The sequence below is a fragment of the Thermobia domestica genome, chromosome 8 (genome assembly GCF_964235325.1).
Source record: "Thermobia domestica chromosome 8, izTheDome1.hap1.1, whole genome shotgun sequence".
Taxonomy (NCBI): Eukaryota; Metazoa; Arthropoda; class Insecta; order Zygentoma; family Lepismatidae; genus Thermobia; species Thermobia domestica.
The window spans coordinates 287,371,397-287,383,973 of record NC_137461.1 but is presented as its reverse complement, the minus strand read 5'-3'; the positions used below and the strand labels follow the sequence as shown (position 1 = coordinate 287,383,973).

General features: G+C 36.4%; 1 protein-coding gene across 1 annotated transcript in view; it reads right to left on the bottom strand.

Annotated features, from left to right (window-relative positions):
- LOC145693680 (peptidyl-prolyl cis-trans isomerase NIMA-interacting 4) overlaps positions 1-11,602 on the bottom strand; it is a 34,876-nt gene extending 23,274 nt beyond the window's left edge. Inside the window, exon 1 of the mRNA XM_081769926.1 lies at positions 11,467-11,602. The gene's annotated coding sequence lies outside the window, so the exon portion shown is untranslated. The remainder of the gene's footprint in view (positions 1-11,466) is intronic.
- Positions 11,603-12,577: the final 975 nt, after the last annotated feature.

The window sequence follows — 12,577 nt, the reverse complement described above, 5'->3', positions numbered from 1 at the left end:
AACGTTAGTCAGATTCTTTACAGTTTCTGCAACACTTCTACTGTATTTGGTTGTCTAATTTAGCAATCTCATGGTCGGTGTTTTCTCTTGAAGTCTGGCTTTCTTAGCTTCAAGTTCTTTGATTTTTGAGCCGTTCGTTTTCACTCTGTTCGTCCCTCATTTGTTGCTTCTGAAGATGACTTTATGCTAATGCTTCCTTTCTTTTTTGTATGCATTTCGCGCACAATGTATAATGGGCTTCGTAATTTCGATGTTCATAATGCTTCCCAATTTATGAACACTATCATACACTAGACGTTGTGCAATAAGTGACACTTCTTGAAGATTAGGTAATAAGATATCTTTGTTTACTAAGAAGCCAGACTCAACAGAGGCGTTTCTATGAGATAAAATTAGGCACTTCTTCACAAAATGATACAGTTGTTTATATTCCTTTTGCCTTTGAGTAGTTGTGAGTATAAGTGATCTAACCTGTATACTTTTCTTGAAAAGGACTCCAAATTAACTTTCAAGGTTGGGGACTGTACGAAAGATGTGTATTGCCTCTTTACTTCATCTTCTGTAATTTGCTTTTTTTTTCAAACGAAAACTTCAAAAGCAACAGACAATCTTTGTACTGACAATGTTGGTTGGGTAACGATAATTTCAGGATTCAAAGCAGTGAGTCCTTTGGCTAACGGATATTTCAGGAGACTACGATCCTTAATCTTGCCACCCAGAGCTGCCAAAATGGTGCCGCATTCCTTACGGAATTCTAAATGCTCCCGTTCATTTACTTTCGCTTTCTTTAGGGCAGCTTTTGCAGCAAATCTAATATCACACTCATGGTAAAGAAGCTGGTTTTCTTTTTTCAACACATCTATTTTTACCACTGGTTCACTGATAACAGATGACTTCAGGATCCTCATCATTAAATTCTTCATCACACACATCAGGTCTGTATATATATATAAAAAAGGCACTACTGGTTTGTCTGTCTAAGAGCAACCAACAAAGGTTCCAACTGTGCAGCCATAGAAATAAAGAAGCCCAACCTTGCTTCAAGAAATTGTGATTCCAAGGCAAGTGTTACAATTTTGTAGCTGTTACATGTTGGCTTGTACTGGCTGCAACACTTTCTAATGTTAGGTAATATTTCAAGTGCTCGACTGGCTGCAGATACACTTTCCTGCCAGCGTGTCCTGCAAAACTTCTTAGGAAAAATATTTGAACCAGAACAACCAACATAGTCTCCTCTTCTTGCAGGTGAATCCTTCAAGAGGTTGTACAGTGCAAATAAGAACTCTTCTATTTCCCATTTCACTTTCTGGAACGCAAAACGAAATGCTCCATGTATAACATGCAGATCACAGCTTTCAATTAGTACCACAGCACGACTACTTTCATCATCCTTCATGTCTTCCTGCAGTAGCTCTAGGAACTTGAAATTAACATGAGGACCATCCATAGTAACTTGGAGCACCTGATGTATATCTAACTCACAAATGGACTTCCTGAAACCATTCAGCAGGTGTTCAGCACTCGCATGATTAAGGAAAACTGAATTCAAGTATCTTGTCTCAACTGTGTCTGTTTTATCATTCCAGAAACTGAGATGCACATCCATTTGACCACGTTCAACTACTTTGTTCAAAAACTCATCGAAACACACAACATATTCATTAACACGCCTCAAAGATTCCGTTAACTGATTTTTGAAGAATGATGCAAGACCATACACAATAGTATAAGAAAGTTTGTCTTTCTTCATTTCGAATTTGCTAGCTATTTGGTTGTGAGAGAACATTATATATATATATATATATATATATAAAACTCAGAACAACTGTCCACCGATCGCAATGAAACGTGACTCATAACAACTTTTAGCGCCCACAGTATCTCTGCTTTTGTGCTTTCTGCTGAAACAAAATACGGGGATTTGACCTTCAAAGATGGATTCTGTGATGTTGATGCTTCTAATGAGTTATTGGCCACCTGGATAGAACTACTTGCTGGGAACTTCATTTGTTCAGGGTGGGTGAATTCTCTACTTTGTGAAGCGATTTAAAATGACTGTGGCTGTCCACGAAAAGCCTCGAATATCTTTGGTTGTGACTTAGTACGTACTGTGCCAGAAATCTTCTGGTGTTCTTTACTTGTAGAGTGACTATGTATTGCACGACGACACATGTTGCTCAAATCAAATGTTATATTACAATAAACACATTTGGCTTTATACTGATCTCCATGTACTTTAGCAAGCCAAGGTTTGAACTGAAGATCCTCGAACCACAACTCATTGAAATGACACTTCTTCGACATCTTCGGTACAATCAAATATTCAAACTGAAGGTAAAGAAACATGCATGAGAACAGTGGAAAAGTTTAGGGAGAGAAATGACACAAGACACACGAGATGATACAAAAAAATGAACTAATTACATCCTGAAACTTATTATTTTTATCGCTGGACAGAAAAAAATGTGAATGTAAAAAAAAAGAAAAAAAAACAGATACTGACATTCTTTTTTTAAAAAAGAGAGAGAGATAGAGACAGAAATCCTCCTCTGATGTCTTAGAGACAAGCTCAAGAAAGAAAGACAGAAAAAAAAAAGACTAAAAGCTAGAAGAGACTCGCGCCTATCACTGCACGAACTGACTGACACAACGGAACTTCCGGTTGACGTGAAAAGTTGAAATCTGGCATGTTTTCGGAGGGAAACTTGTGAAAAGAGACAATGAAAAAATTCATCTTATTTAATTTTGCTTTTGACCTACAATCTCATGTTTTAAGTAATCAGAATTGGAATTTTAAAAACCTAAAATTCGGTATGCTTGCAGATTTTTCTGATAGCATTATCTAAGAAAAAAAAATCACTTTTAGATGGGTTTTATGGGAAACTGAAAAACTTTTCCCATGTTATTTAAGTGGCACATATTCTGCACCCCAAAATGATGGTACTTCCAGTAGGGCCATAATAATGAAATTTGGCATGCTTGTAGGTTTATGACGTGCAAGACCGTAGCTCGAACTAGCGCGACGGTCTTGGGGCGAAGTCCCAGCTAGCCTTAGGCTAGTTCCCTTGGGCTAGGCTAGTAGAGGTCCTGGGAAGATTTTTTCTTGACTCACAATAATATTTCCTCACTTTCCCTGACCCTACAAATTCCCTGACTTTTCCTGACTGGTAAGACACCCTGCAAAATTACTTAAATGAACTGATAGCGTACATCAGAGATAGCTGCACTTAAAAAGTGGATTTCTGGATTTGGGTCAACATCATCTACGTCAGGTATGATCCAAGTGCGTTCATTTAACATTAGCAATATGGGTAATGTAAGATGTACCTTGAGCTACTGCTAGCAATCTGAGTCTACTCAAAGTGCTCTATTAGTAAAACTTCTAAACTCCAAAATAAATTTTAAAAGAGTAACAACTCAGGACCATTTTCACTTACTTGTTTGAAACAAAAAATAAAAGAACACTCAAATTCCATAAATATGCGATTGTAAAAGTTTTACTAAAAATAGATATAACATATTTAGGAATAATTGCTGATGGACATTTGAAATGGAATTATCACATACAATACTTTACAGTGACTCAGTGTAGAACTCTCACCTCTAGCGCGTGGGGTATCTAGTGTGATTTCAGCTTTCACCATGTGAACTTTGTGATGGATAAACCGCACGTGTGTATTTTCTCAGGGTTCTTCCATTTCGTTTCTTTTTTTCTTCACTTTTTTTTATTATCTGGAACTAGCGCTCTACCAACGAGGCACCGTAATAAAAAAAAAAAAAAAAAAAGAAAAGGAATGCGTCTAAACGTATCTTAATATCGAGATTTTCAAAGGGAATGCCGATCTTTGTCAGCAGCTTTTTATTTTTATATTATTATTATTTACACCAGGGTTCACAGAGAAATTCTGGTATTGATTTCCCTGGTTTTCCGTGACTTAGTACTAAATTTTCCCTGGTCTGCGACACTGCAAATACTACCATTTCTGTATAGTAGTAACAATCAAAATTTAAAAAAGATCGGCCTTTGCCATCCCCATAGCTGTCCAACGCTCTCCTTTTTATTTTTATATCTAATATAAGCTTACTTTTTTACTGTAAATACTATGAGTCAAAAAGGTTTACTTTCTTACTGATACTATGAATCAAAAATGCTTGCTTTCTTACTGTACATACTATGAGTCAAAAAAGCTTACTTTCTTACTGTAAATACTATGACTCAAAAAGGTTATGTTACATATAAGTGATAACCAACTCCCAAGCAGCCAGGAGTGGAAGTCTGATGAAGACACAGTTATTGTGTTGAAACTGTTACGTGATACTGTTTTATTTATTTATTTTTTTACATATTATCACATAGCCTTGGTCAATGTGTTAACATAGTAGTGGAACAGGCAGACAAAGGGGGAGCTATAGTTGTGATGGATAAAGTATGGTATGAAGAAAAACTTGGAGATCTGAAAGACAAGACATATGAAGATGTGGCAGAAAAAGGACAAGAAGAAGAGATAAAGAAAAAGATTATAGAGGACTGCAAAAAGAAAGGTTTCAAGAGGTTAGTGAGAGAAGAAGGAAAGCTACCTAGGATGAAAGGATTTCCAAAAATCCACAAAGAAGTAGTGAAATTGAAGCCGGTGCTTAACTGCAGGAATAATATGTTAGAACTGTTGGAGGAAAAGCTTAAGATGATAGCCGAGGCAGTGAGAGAAGGACAAGAAACTAGGAGAGTAGAAAATACGCAAGAGGTTAAGAGGATGATAGATAAATTAGGAAGAAATGAGAGCACAGTGCTATTTAGTCTGGATGTCAAGAGTATGTTCCCGAGCCTTAAGAGAGAAGAAATATTGAGAATAATAGAAGAGGAAATGGGTGAAAAGAGAATAGAAAATTGGAACAGTAAGAAGGTAAGAAAAGGATTAGAGGCATTGTGGGAGAATGGATACTGCATAATCAGAGACAGGATTGTTAAAATGAAGGAAGGACTTAAAAGATACACTAAATTGCAGTGGCGAAGCGTACTATAAGGCTCTGAGACCGGACCTACCCTGTTTGCTACTGTATATTTTCTTTGTCTTTGATTTCTTATAAAAGTAAAGTCAATGCTTCAACATTTCTCTTTTTCGGTTTTTAAAAAAAAGGTAGGTTGGAAACTCTCCCGTCTGAGCTTCACCAACTCACTAGACAGGCTAATGGGCTATGCTCACAGCCTTCTATATGTGCTCACAGCTCATGTACCTTTTCTTTTGCAAAATATATGCTTTAAACTATAATAATCGTAGGACACGCACATCATTACGTATGGTGTATTAAGTATGGTATTGCTGCTTTTTCGTGTTTTCTGAATTCCCCTACAACCACTTGGCAGGACCATCGGACTACGTATGACAGATAATGCGGTGTTGCCATTTTCACTTCGTGGTTAGGAACATAGAGAAGGCTGTGGCTATGCTGCTTAGGGAGCGAAGCTACCAGTATTATAGCTGGGGATTGCACCCACTCTTGGAAAGGTGCAAAGGCCCACCTCTGGGAGTTTAGTTTCACTGCTGAATGCATCTTTCAATGCTAAGATTTTATTAAATGATCTCCTTAACATAGAGTAAGAAGTTTTTGTGTAGAATTATGTATTTCTATTAGTGATAACTTGTTTAACTTAGGTATATACTCTCACGAGTTATTCAGAGTAGCTGTTTTTCTCCCTATATGGGGCCTGGTCTATAATAGTTTGTGAAATACAAGTCTGATAGTGTGATACATTAAACATAGGTACATATTTACCAAACGCTACTGTACAGGATAAAATAATAATATTCGTGTGTAATTTTAGCTGAGTTTTCTATTTCATGGAATCAGTGGGGTATTTACGATTTTGTTTCGAGGGGCTTTGCTGACTTTATTGCTGCAAATGGGTCATTCCATGTGAAATCAACAAAGCCCACAACCCGACCATCTTAGATTTTGACCAAATTTTAGTATTTCGTAGGGATTGTTGAGATATGGAATTGTGCAAAGTTGTAGCTTCCTGTGTGACGAAGTTTCTGAATTATGGGGGCTCAAAATAAAAAATAAAAAAATAAAATTAAAAAAAAAAAAAAAAATCGCCCACTTTGGTACATACACGAAACTTTCGGACAATACTGCTCTTGATCTAATTGGCGTAGAGAGCTGATTCTTGTTTTGTTTGAAAGAGCATAAAATAAGCTTTCCAACTATATATCGCATGCCTAGTTTGGGAAGAATATCTATTTAAGGTCAGCCAATATGACTTTTTACCTTGAACTTTTGAGGATGCATATCTTCGATTTTTCTAAAACTTGCATATAATTTACACACAAGCTTACTCTATAACATAACGGAAATAGAAGTTGGGACAGTAATGGAACTTTCAATAAAATTGTTTTTTAGTAACAAATTGTTTGTACCAGACAGAGTTTTAATGTATAAAGCAGTTTGCAACACTGCAATTAATTTAATAATAATAATAATAATAATAATAATAATAATAATAATAATAATAATAATAATAATAATAATAATAATAATAAAGCGAAGCTATCGTGTCCAAGCTGGAAAACATTTATATATATATATATATATATATATATATATATATATATATATATATATATATATATATATATATACAAATAACGTACCACGAAAGCCACAGCAGTAACACTTCCGCTTCGTATTCCTTATAAGTGACATATTTTAAGTTCATATGTTTTATATTTTGTCTTGCCCAATCATATAATTGTTTTGGTGTTATTATCTGGTCACTATAAGGTCTTTTCAAACTTGCTCTTGCAGCAAGTCTCTTTCAAGCTTCCCGAGTCCATCACACGCACTTTTTCCATGTGCGGCGGCAAAAAAAGGTACGGAAAAATTGCTTTAATGTATCTATTATTGATGAAGTTCTTGTAATGAGCTGCTGCTTCATCGGAGAAATAGAATAATTTTGTTAAATCTTCAGAACCGAATTTATCTCTCAGAAAGGTAATAAGTAGTTACGTGGTGACCTCAAATAGATATTCATCCAAAACTAGACCTGCGATATATCGTTGGAAAGCTTATTTTATGCTCTTTCAAACAAAACACGAATCAGATCTCTACGCCAATTAGATCAAGAGCAGTGTTGTTTGAAAGTTTCGTGTATGTACCAAAGTGGGCGATTTTTTCGTAGCCCTCATAAGAGCATTTGCACACGTCCACGGCAATGCTGGATCCGGCACCGACAATGCCGGAACCGGAACCCGGGGTGCTTTGCACACGTGGTCGGCAAAACCGGCTCCGGCTCCGGCAATGTCGGTGCCGGCGCTGCTTTGCACACACATTCCGGTAATGCCGGTGCCGAAAGGTAGTTTGAGTTTGAACGCGAACGAGAGAACATGAGTCCAGCAATAAATAAACGATATCTCCTTGCCTTGCTGTACTTACGGCGAAGAAAGAGGAAACAAAGCAGCACTAGAAAGATTTGGATCCATCCATTGTTGACAGTGCGTCATGTGGAAGGTTCGTTTCATACATTATATGAAAAGCTGCGGAAATATGATTCGAAATTTTTAAATTACTTTCGCATGTCTAAACAAACAACGAATTAGTAACCATTTCCAGCGCTGTTCTTTTTTTTTTTTTTTTTTTTTTTTTTTTGCAAGAGCCGTTTTTTTTGTTTAGTACACAAAGGTATGTTGTAAATTGGTCCGCATATAGGAATAATCAAAATCATTCGCAGAAAAACACTGGCTAAATTGCTAAATTAATAACTTTGACAAGTCACAATAGGTAGTAGTCCTATGCTTAAACCCACAATCCAGTAGTGGCAAATTGTCAAGAATTTGCGAAAACTGGTGGCAAATTGTCCGCTTTGGCTAATTTTGGTGGCAAATTGTCCGCTGGTAAATTGTCCGTACCCCGAAAAAAACATAGAAGTGGCCCATTTCTATGTCTTCGATTGTACATTTTATTTTCATTTATATATAATCTACATTTTATGTATCAACTGTAAGTAAACAGAAAGCATTTGGATCACTATTGTTTTATTATATCCTATACACACCTGTCGCTTCTCATTTCTTTTTGTCCATAGTGTCGAAGTCTTGTGCAAGGTTTGTATATACTTCTTTCCAGGCTTTCTGCTTTTCGACCTTGTCTTTATATTAGTCTGTAGTCCTGTCCCATAAACAAGGTCTCATTTCCACTAATTCAATGAGATTCAAAACATCGTACTGAAACACTTTAGTCATTGTCACTCGATGAACGATGAAATGAATTGTCACTGAAGGAAGACTTCAGTGCACTGCAGAAAACAATCCACTCAATCAAAAAGTTACTTGAAGCGGAAATAAGTAACATATAGCTACACTCACGCAGAAAGTATGGCACTCCAGAATGGTTTCATATAAATGATAAAATTCAGCTTAATCCACCCCCTGTCAACCTGACCTACTTCTATCCTTGATCTCCTGTGGGCTTGCATAGTTGCATACAGATAGACGAATTGAGTACATTCCTGGAATCGAACGGAGGAAACGGAACTAAATTATAATTTTCTTCAGCATAGGATGATTTTTTCCAGGGGAGATTTTGTTCTAGATAGGCCTACATATGTAGTATGTCCGATATAACATTCATAGATAACGTTTTGCAATGCATCTTGCATCTTGTAGAACAAAAACATAGGCTATTTCGGCTTAATCTGTTGTGTTGATAATCATTAAATCAAATCATACTGCTATGCAAGATACTCTTCTTTATGCATTCCTTTCCCTCTTTCAACAACCCCCCCCCCCTTCCAAATTACGTACTATGATCTTACAGGAGCCAAGAAAGACAATCCAGACAAAAGGAGAAACCTGATCGCTATCAATGATTGATGGAAGGAGTCTTGCAAACTATTATTTTTCTATATTTTCCCCTCGGGGGAGACTAAACAGAAAATCGAAAAAACAAGGTTATTTGCTCTTTGTGGGTGTGGATGTGTGCGCAGGAGGTATATGGCCTTCTTTTGGTCTCTTTCTCTCTTTTTTTCACTTTTGTTGCCCTAATTTTAACACCTATTTAAATTTCGCAAAATTGAAACAGGCTGAGATCAAACTATTTAAAATAATAATAATAATAATAATAATAATATGTTCTGGAAAGGCAGCATGGCGGCTGCCTATTCACTCAGTCCACAATCGTTCTATGGAACAAATGTCAGAAAAGACGCAGAGTACATGAATATTTTTATTATGATCTATAGGGTAAAGCAGCATGCAACCACAAGAATGAAAATTTTCTTGTTCTGTTTGTGCTTTTTCAGTTCTTTCTGTAGTTATGTTGTAGTTTTTATTTACTTTTATTTTATTTACAATCTTTGTTATGCTTGGGAGTGCCTACTACTACGATTATGATGGATATTTAAACCCTTGTTTTCTTAATATGAAGGTTATTCATACGTTACATGCTGGGTTGCATTTGATAAACACTTGGCAACTATCCTAGATTCATAATTTCTTTGTATCTCCATTTTGTTCATTTCCGCCATGTTGATTTCTTTAAAATTATGACTTCATATATGCTAAGACATATTCTCTATCAAAACGAATCCAACGACCCCTTTGTTTAAATCGTTTAAGTAAGTTTCAGCTGTAGAAGACAACAAATTAATATACACACATACATCTGTGAAACTCACTTTCCGCGTTGCTGTAGTTGGATAATTTAAACAAGATCCGAATCTTCCTTGCTGAGAATTTATGTAAATAGCAAGCCGCTATATTTGTGGTACCTCACAGCCATTTTGATTATTTCATTCTTCATTATATATTTATACAGTGAAACCTGTCTTTAGCGGAATCGAGCGGGACTAGCAAAAATTTCCGTTAAAGTCAGGTTTCCGCTTAGTGGAGGTAGACCTTTCCTTTCTTTAAAAAAAAAATAAATAAAAAAAAAAAAATACATGCTTATAAAGGGGCATACTGGGATAATATATTGATGTACGTACATTGTTCGATTACAGTACTTTTTTCTTCTACGAATAAATACAAAATAATAATAATAATAATAATAATAATAATAATAATAATAATAATAAAATAAAAATAAAATGAATACAAAATATGCTATGCACACGTTTTCTTTATTTTTCTAATAGCCAAGCAGGGTTTTCTGTGTACATTGCTGCTTGGCTACTTGACTTTCCGCATACACTTTAGCCTGAGAAATTATACTAAGTGAATCAGAATCATTTTTTCGTAAGGCAAATTTTTGCAGTTCCTTTAAACTTCTGAAAGAATCTTGATATGTATTTATTCTACACTCTTCTTGGAACTCGGTATCGTATTCCTCTTCTTCCTCTATCTCGATTTCTTCTTTTCGACATTCCGTATGATTCTTGATTAAGTTGCGGGGATTAAGGACAATTTGTGGGAGTCAATATGAGTAGTGGTTGGGGAAGGTCAACACTGTCCAGAAATATTTAACAAAAGAACGAACATTTTATCGCAGACAGTGTAATGTATATGTCTCACAGAATGTCTAAACATCTTTTAAACGCTGTAGTCCGGAACTCAGAATTTTCCGTTAAATGTTTATTTTTCTTTCCGTTGTCCGCGTAACACAGTTTCTGCTTAATGAAGGGAGTTTTACATGTTTTGTTCTCCAAAATTCATGGGACCGTGAAATATTTCCGTTTAAGACAGTTTTCCGTTTAATAAAGGGTCCGTTGAAGACAGGTTTTACTGTATGTGAAAAAAATAACAAAAAACTGAAGTAAGCAAAAAATCCAAATACAGCCACTCACTCACTGTAGCTAGATTGAAGAAACCTATCAACAATCCGGCTCCGTCTTTACCGGCTACGTGTGATTCCACGCATAAGAAAACATTGCCGCCGACAAAACCGGAGCCGGAGCCGACACCGACATTGTCGGCGGCTAGGCCAACTGCATTTGCCGGTACCGAGAGTTCCACCGGCTTTTTTGCCGGGTCGGAAAACGTGTGCAAGCTACCATTTGATCACATTGCCGCCGATTCCATCGCCGACATTGTCGGAACCGGATCCGGCATTGCCGGGGACTTGTGCAAACGCAGTAATTCAGAAACCTCGCCACACAGGAAGCTACAACTTTGCAGAATTCCATATCTCGACCATCCCTACGAAATTTGGTAAACTAAAATTTGGTAAAAATCTAAAATGGTCGGGTCAGAAATCCCTGTTTAATTTGATTTCAAATGGAATGACCCAGTAGTAGTAGTAGTAGGAAAGGATTAGAAGCCCCGCAGGGTTAGTTGGATTCTGTTCTCGACAAATGGGCAAATTAAAGACTTACCCAAATTTTCCTTGCCTCTTTTACAATCTATGGATCCGAATAGTAAAACAAGTGTATGTTTCCGCGAAACAGTCCATCCGCCTCCACATACAGTGCCGCTTATAACATCAACAACAACCAAAAAATACAACAATTGTCTTAACTTTTACTATTCTCCTTACCTGACTTTAATTCGTTCTTCCTCATAAATTTAAATAAATTCTCCAATTGACCCGGTAAATTTCTTAAAATTGGTCAGGCGATACAGCAGTTAACCTGTAAAGAAGTTACTACGTCTAGTGGAGCGACCCAGATTGAAATTGAGCATAAAATTTGGTAAGTGTAGGAAATTATCGAAAATAAAGAAAATGAGGAATAGTTACAGATTTAAACGTGTTGATGGTGTGAAAAAAAAAAAAAAAACACATACAAGGTTATTTATCAAAGTACTTATTCAAATCTTCTACGACAAACGAATCAGTTGTTTATAGTTTCCTCAAGACAGTGTAGGAACTGAACGAACAGTAAAGGTAAGTAATTGCAGTGAATGTTAAGAAACTAATGAATGTAACGTGGTATTTGAAGCGATATCTTCGTTTACGCGTATACTCAACACCGCTGACGCGCCCACTTCGCACGGATGAACTCTCGCTACCGCACTCTGCTGAGCTTCTGGTCAAACTCGGTTAGACAGCATTCGTGCTTTTTAGTAGCCACCTAGCAAATTGGTGCGTTGTTTTTACATTACGGCATATTTCCGGCTGCATTATTTGCACGCAAAACGCTGGTCACCTTAAAGTGGTGTGCACAAAGGAACTCTCGAAAGAAACATTTTCTACGGTAGTGGCAGGGAATTTTCTGGTAAAAGACACAATTTATCCCTTTTAACCTTGAAAATGTTGGACCTAGTCTGCAGCAGACAGGCTCATAACAACTTTATTAGATATACATACGAAGGCTTAAGTTTAGAGTTGCCCCTCCAGTCCAGAGTTGCCCCTGGACTTTGCAACATACAAAAAATAGTGCTTAAAGTATTAAAAATTGTTACATTTCACTGAACTTCAGTACTCCGTGGGCTTCACAAAAATTTAAAAGGTTTTCTTCATTATTTTTGCGCATCCGTTACACCTGTTCGCCATATTTTACAATACCATGCTGGTGAAACCTTCCGCATCCGGCAAATAGTACTAACTTTCATATACCTTTTCTCGTATTAAACATAACTCTTTCCTGCCGAATTTACATTCCTAAACATCAAATAAAAACTTCAAATTATCATCTCTTACCTCATTT